This window comes from Centruroides sculpturatus, unplaced genomic scaffold (assembly GCF_000671375.1).
Source record: "Centruroides sculpturatus isolate CEXI.00-Female unplaced genomic scaffold, Cexi_2.0 scaffold1330, whole genome shotgun sequence".
NCBI lineage: Eukaryota > Metazoa > Arthropoda > Arachnida > Scorpiones > Buthidae > Centruroides > Centruroides sculpturatus.
The window spans coordinates 20,626-27,975 of NW_019385593.1; the positions used below are offsets into that span (position 1 = coordinate 20,626).

Below are 7,350 nucleotides of genomic sequence, written 5' to 3' on the forward strand. Positions count from 1 at the left end.
GCTATTTTCGGATCATCTCTTTGAAAGCAACATTCACCTTGACCTCGATAGGACCCTGCTGTAATGGCAGCATGAACTATACATGGTTCACAAAAATTATTTCAAAAATGCAAAGAATCCTTCACTCACACATATAGGATGACCTAGGTTTTTGAAACTGAAAAATGAATAAAAAAACCTCGTCTTATACGTGAGTAAATATGGTAAATACTTTTATAAGATACTACTTTAAAAATTTATGTATTTAAAAAATAGTCTAGTGTTATTTACAATAATTCAGCATTATATAATAATTTTAAAATTTTATTTATATAAAATAAAGAGTTTTATTTTGAAGATATATAAATTGTATTAACTTCTTATAATACAGGGTGTTCTGCTCAAAAGTACCAATTTGATTTGGCTACAAAAAATTGATGATTAAAGATATAAGTTTACCAAAGGTTTTATAAGAGAGAAACTCTCCAAATTTTATTGAAAAAATCATCACATCTCTGTGTGCTCCAGCAGTCACAGTGACAGCATCAAGGCAGTACACAATTTCTGCTATGTATGTTGTAGCATGTCATCTCACAGTGGCAATGGCTGCAATGATGCACTCTCAAAGATCCTGAAGGACTCTGATTGAAGTTGCATAAACCATATCTTTCACACCCCACAGAAAGAAATCCAGGAGATCTTGGTAGCCATGCTATCAGATATATTTTCTCCTATGGCAAAGCCATGACTGAACAATAATGCTCAAGATTTGATTTCTGTGCCATCTCGCAGTATGAAAAAAAATCTCTGTAAAACTTGATGAGTTTTCCCACCAGATGCCACTTGTTGCTTTCATACATCTTAAACTACTCATTTTTTATGGCGAATATAAGTTGGTGAGAAAACTTTGAAGCAGAACACACTGTATATATACTATACTAGCAGACCCCACCACGCGTTGTTGTGGCTCAAAATGTATCTATTATAAATTTATAACACTTCCCCGTGGGGGGGGAATTTTTCGAAAAATTTCTTCTTAGTATACATTCTGTTGACGTACCCTATTAAAACGCAAAAAACCACATCTAAAATAGTATAAATAGAAGCAGAGTTCTTTACGGTAAGCCTTAATCCTAACCATCTCCCTTCAGTGGGGGGAATTTCGACACGTATATTATATAAAAACACGTGCGTATTCGAATGCAGCGTTGTGTCAAAATTTCAAAGGAATCGGTAGGAACAAACGAACATTACATTTTTATTTATATAGATAGATAGAAGATGATCTGCTTTAGTTCATTTTCACAGAAAAGCATAATGCCTCACAGAAAAGCAAACTTAGGGCGTCGTACTCGTAGCGCCATCTGTTGGACATAAAAGCCTTAACCTAGATTATATATTTTAATTTATATGAATGTTTAACAGAATAATATACAGCCTATGTCCACCCTGAGGTTCCTTTCTAAATATTGGTGAAAGAATTTTTGAAATCGGATGAGTAGTTTCGGAGATTATCTAATGCAAACAAACTTACATACATACATACATACATACATACATAACCTCTTTATAATATTAGTATAGAAATACTGTTAAATCAAAAAACATGAATAAATAAATAAGAATGAAAAGGCATATTTTTGTTAATATGTCTTCAATATTTATTATTTCACACAAATTATCAATAGTTTCATAATCCAAATTTTCTATACAGAACAGTATAATTGATTGATATTAATTTATTAACAACAATATTATTTATTGATATATAGAAAATTATAATATCAATAAGTTAATTAAATTACTACCACTTGAATACTGTATATGCATTTTACAAGAAAATATTTCTCATCCACAAGTTTAAAAACCAAAATACATTTTTACTTTTTTTTATGATTTACTTTTTGTTTTGAAAAGTTTTTCTCTTCAACTTAAATAAAGCATAGTTTTTTAAATATTAAAAAATATTAATTTTTTTTGAAGACAAAGTCCTTCCCAAAAAGAGGAACCACCATTTATTAACTTTGTGTTCCAGACATTACACTTTTGGCGACTGACCTTCCCTTTTAGACTACTGGTCGCCAAACAGTCCTTTAAAAACACAAGCATATATCCAATTAAAAATATAAACATTTTTAAAAAACAGGAACTGGTGATGTATGGACGTCTTCTATTCTCTATCATAACTTCTTGTGGTTGTTTCAGCTTTTATCTACAACGAAATAGGTGTTAGTAAAATGTAGATGAGGAAAGCTGACCACTGGTGATGATACTTTAAAATTATTTTTGTAAATCTTCATCCGATGGCTATAATTATGATTAATTTTTTTGAAAACAAAGTCCTTCCCAAAAAGAGGAACCACCATTTATTAACTTTGTGTTTCGGACTTTGTCTTCAAAAAAAAAAAATCAATCATAGTTATAGCCATTGGATGAAGATTTACAAAAATATTAAAAAATAATAGAAAGGAAAAACTTAAATTGAACTTTACACTGTTTATAAAAAAAAAAACTAATGCATAAAATTACTAAGATAAATAAATGAAATTTTAATAATTTTAAACAAAGAATTTAGAAATTGAATTAAAATTTTCATTTCATTAATTAGAGAAAATCAAATTTTTAATATTTATTATAGAATATTTTTTATATATCATTATTTTTATAGGTTTTAGTAAAGAACAAGATAAAGAATTTCAAAAAATATTTCCCCTATTGAAATGCTCTGTTTTTGATACAGAAAGTACTACAGCCAGAATATTTTATACAGATCCTTTATCATTTACAAAAAATTATGCAAGCATTAAAAAATCCCATTCTGAACTAGAAACAACAAAGAATAATATTCAGGAAGAGGTACCTGAATGGGAAAATATAGAAAATTTATATGAAAAAAAATTAATGGCTACAGGTTTGTAATATATATAATGTTTTTAAGATCTGCTTTAAATCTCTAAAAAATTTTTGTTGTCATAAACTTTTAGGACAAAAAGTTTCAAGTATCATTGAGAAAATTAATGCGATGAAAACAGAAATTTCCAAAACTAAAACACCAAAATCTTCAAGTTCATCAGATAAAAAAAGTAAGAAATTAAAATAATATAATCCAGTTAGTGATTGTTTATTCATATTATTTAGCATGCTATAATATGAGGCATGTTCAATAGAAAATCAGAAAAGTGCCATTAAGAGTTGGAAGGATAAGTGATATCAAAATAATTTTGACACACAACACTTTCAAGTCAGAGGCAACAATAAATGTGTCAAAATTACTATGATATTGCTCATCCTTGACTTACAATGACATTTTTCCAGTTTTGTATTGAATATGCCTTATATTAAGTTTACTCATGAGAAGATTTATTGTAGTAAATGATATATAAATTAATTATTTTGATTTAAAATGAAATTACAGATTTTCTCATTACATTTTGTTCAATGAGAATGAAATTTAAGTACACATTTTAAAATGATACTTGGATTTCATAATATTAATTATTGAAGCATTAGTGTTTTAATATGAATTAAAAATAAATTTAAAAGGAAATAAGTTTACAAAATTTAAAAGTACTTGAGCTGCATAATGTAATATAAACAAATATTTTAAAATAATCAATACTAATGATCCTGTGATATGATTTATAGTGATATGCAAATTTTTATGAATTGTTTATAGAAATCATAAAGATGAAATTATTTTACTAAAACAACAGTAAAGTTTTGAACTTTAAAAAGATTACATTTTATAACTGCTAATGACATTTTATAAAATGATGGAAAAATTTGAGGAAATAATTCAAGTTTTAAAACTATATGAGGAAAAACTGCAATTGTCATTTAGAGAATGACATCACTAGCTTACAGTGTTATATATTAGATGAATTTGTCTTTGATCTTTATCAAAAAGATAATGCAGAAACTTGTAAGATAGTTTTATTTCGAATTACTATATTTTCATAAACTTTTTTGTTGAAGAGACATTTATGTTGAAGTGATTTGCACAAAACAGAAATAAGCAATTGATAATTGTGTAAGAAATGGAAATGGTCTTTATCTACTTAATTTACTTTGAAATAGAGCAGTGACTATCCATACTACAAAATGTTAACAAACAAATATTCCCACATAAATTTTTCCATATCATCTTACTTTTACTTTCAAGTAAAAATATTACATATGGAACATGATATGTTCCATATGTAATATCTGGCAAACTGAAATAAAACTGAATTGTTATTCTTTATGAACTGCAGCATTCTTGCTCTTTTTGACATTCAGGTATAATGATTATCATCATAGTGTTTGAGAGATGACACATTACCACAATGTCAAAATAATTGACTTATGTGCATTTCATAGATTGAGAACTATTATTTAGTATTTCACCATTATAGTCACACAACATCAAAGAATTAAATTAAATGATTATGGTGTCTATTACATATTCAAATGGTTTTTATGTATATAAGCTCTTAAAAATACACCAAGAAGCCAAAGTCATGGGATATGTACCTAATAACTGATTGATCCTCTTTGAGCCCTCAACAATGCAGCTACAAGTCAAAACATGAAGTCAACAAGTTAATGGTACTATTCAGCAGAGAAGACCACCCACCTACAGTACAGACCATAACTGTGATGCAATGGATGGTGCTGAATTATTGTAGTTTTGTTTTCATCCTGTCCCTCAGATAATCTAAGAGGTTCATATGGAATCATAGGGTAAAGTCAGTAGAGTATTCCTCAAGCCACCTCCTTGCAACCAAAGATTGGTGACACATTGCATTATCTTGTTGGAATACCCTTCACTATCAGAGTGTTTGAGAATCATAAAGGGATGTAGGTAACCTGACTCCAGTTCAGATTATGCACAACTACCTTTCATTTATAAGAAGGTTGTCTTCTTACAAAGCTCTTTCTATGGTTTCTATGACCTTGTCTATCTTTCTCAAAGGTCCAGAAGTTGGTCCATTGACTTTACACTTCTTACAATTGAATTAATATAGAAAACATAATTAAGTTAAAACAAATCATATTACAATTGATTTGATATTTTAAAATTTATTACTTTTTAAAAATTGAAATTTTTCTGATATTGTTTATAAATAGATCTGATGTAATTATTTTTACATATAAATTTTTATAACTTTTATTTATATTTTCAAGAAAATTAAAATATAATTTTATTAAATTAGTGTTTAATTTAAGAGTAATAATAAAATAAATTTCTTTATTGTTTTTAATTAGAAAGATCTGAAAAATCTTTCTACAAAAATAAAATACAAAGAACAAGATATATATACAAATACCCAAAGAAATATTTAATAAAAAGAAGAGAAGAAAAATCAGCAAGTATAAGGTGATTATTTAGTTAAATTTAGTTACATTAAACATAATTTAGTGTTTAACAGTGTAATAACTACATATTTTAAAACATTTTAACTATCTTCTATGTATTTTTAATGAATATGAAATATTTTAAAATGAAGTTTTCAAAGATTAAATGTTCATTTTTTAAACAATGACTCTTTGTCAATGTTAATGTCAAAATCAAGAAACATTTTTTTGGTTAATGAAGATCACTATTTTACAACAGTCAAATCAATTATTCAGTTTTTACATAAAAATCAAGAGAAAAGAATTTAAATCATAATGAAAATTCTCTCTATTTTTTTTACTTTACAGAATTTTTTGAGAGAATAATATATATATATTTTTTTGATATGAAGTATTCAACATTTTTTTAATATTTATAGAGATATTTGCTTAGAAAAATAATAAAGAAAGTAATCTGACTAAAGTTTTTTAATTGGACTATTGTAAGACTTATAAATTTAAATTATATTAAAAATAATATGGAAAAAGTTTAATTTACCTCACAATTATGAAAAAATTCCATAAGTATGAAAATATGTTTCAGGAATGTTTTTACTAATTTTATATCAATTTTCCTCTATTTTTTGACTAGCATTTATTTTTATTCTTTATTATTTTTTCAAAAAACTGATTTATTTGCACTTCATGAATTGAATTGACATTCTCCATCATAATCACTTGATTTGTATCAAATGATTATGGTATCTATGAGGGGTTTCAATAAGTAACACCTTTTATTTTTTTAAGCAAAAGTTTTAATGCATATGGAAAATACAGAAAATACAAAATGAAATACAGTCGACCCCCTATAACACTGTTGATAATTCTGTTTTATATGAATTCCATGTTGTATGAGTCACTTAGATTTTACAAATGTGTGTGCCAAGCTGTGAACGGCTCACATATTTGTAAAATCTAAGTGACTCGTATAACATGGAATTCATATAAAACGGAATTATCAACAGTGTTATAGGGGGTCGACTGTATGTGTATTAGGCTACTTCTCAACATAGGAACCATTCAGGTTCAAGCACTTGTGCATGCAGTGTACCTGCTTGAAGATGCCTGTGTTGTAGAATCTGGTTCCTAGCCCTACAGCCATCTGTGAACAGCCGATTTAACCTCCTCATCGGAATGGAACCTCTCTCCAGGCAATTTTTCCGACATCTTGAAGCAAATGCGGCAGTTGCTTTCAATCATTTGATCAACAGCAGCGACTGTTTGAGGTGAAGCTGCACTTACTGGACAACCTTAGCTGTGCTCATCAATCACACACTGATGACCATTTTTAAACATTTCATACCATCGATGGACATTTGAATAGTTCAATAGCAATTGTCACTGTACACTTTCTGCATTTCCGCATGAATTTATTCATATTTCTTGCCCTCTGCCCATAGAAAACAAATAACACTTTGCTGCTCTTGGAGCATGGACAATGATAGTGTGCATGCTATTTTCTTTCCATTTGTCAGAAATGTCCAATAAGTAACACAAGTGTTCCGATTGTGCAATAGTGTTGCCAGAAATTCAAACTTCATTTACTATAAGGACTTTGAATAAATTCTCGCTGTTTTTTTGTGAAAATTAACACTTTATTTAAAAAAAGTCGTAATAAACACGTCACTGAAAGTATTGTCCATCACTAGCCACTACTTTCTCCCATCGTTCTGGCAGCATTTGAATTCCATGTCGGAAAAACGACATGTTTTTTGAGGCTATCAAAGAATCAACCCATTTTTTGGCATCTTCATAAGAACGAAAGTGCTGCTCAGCCAGGCCATGTGACATCGATCGGAACAAGTGATAATCGGAAGGGGCGATGTCTGGTGAATATGGCGGGTGGGGTAGGACTTCCCATTTAAGCGTTTCCAAGTACGTTTTCACCGGTTGTGCAACATGTGGCCGAGCATTGTCATGTTGCAAAATCACTTTGTCGTGTCTCTGCTCATATAGCGGCCGTTTTTCCTTCAATGCTTGGCTCAAACGCATCAA

General features: G+C 28.7%; 1 protein-coding gene across 1 annotated transcript in view; it reads left to right on the forward strand.

Annotated features, from left to right (window-relative positions):
• The first annotated feature begins 5,283 nt into the window (after positions 1-5,283).
• The window catches only part of LOC111640406, a 38,029-nt gene continuing 35,962 nt past the window's right edge, over positions 5,284-7,350 (forward strand). The window contains exon 1 of the mRNA XM_023386419.1: positions 5,284-5,338. The gene's annotated coding sequence lies outside the window, so the exon portion shown is untranslated. The remainder of the gene's footprint in view (positions 5,339-7,350) is intronic.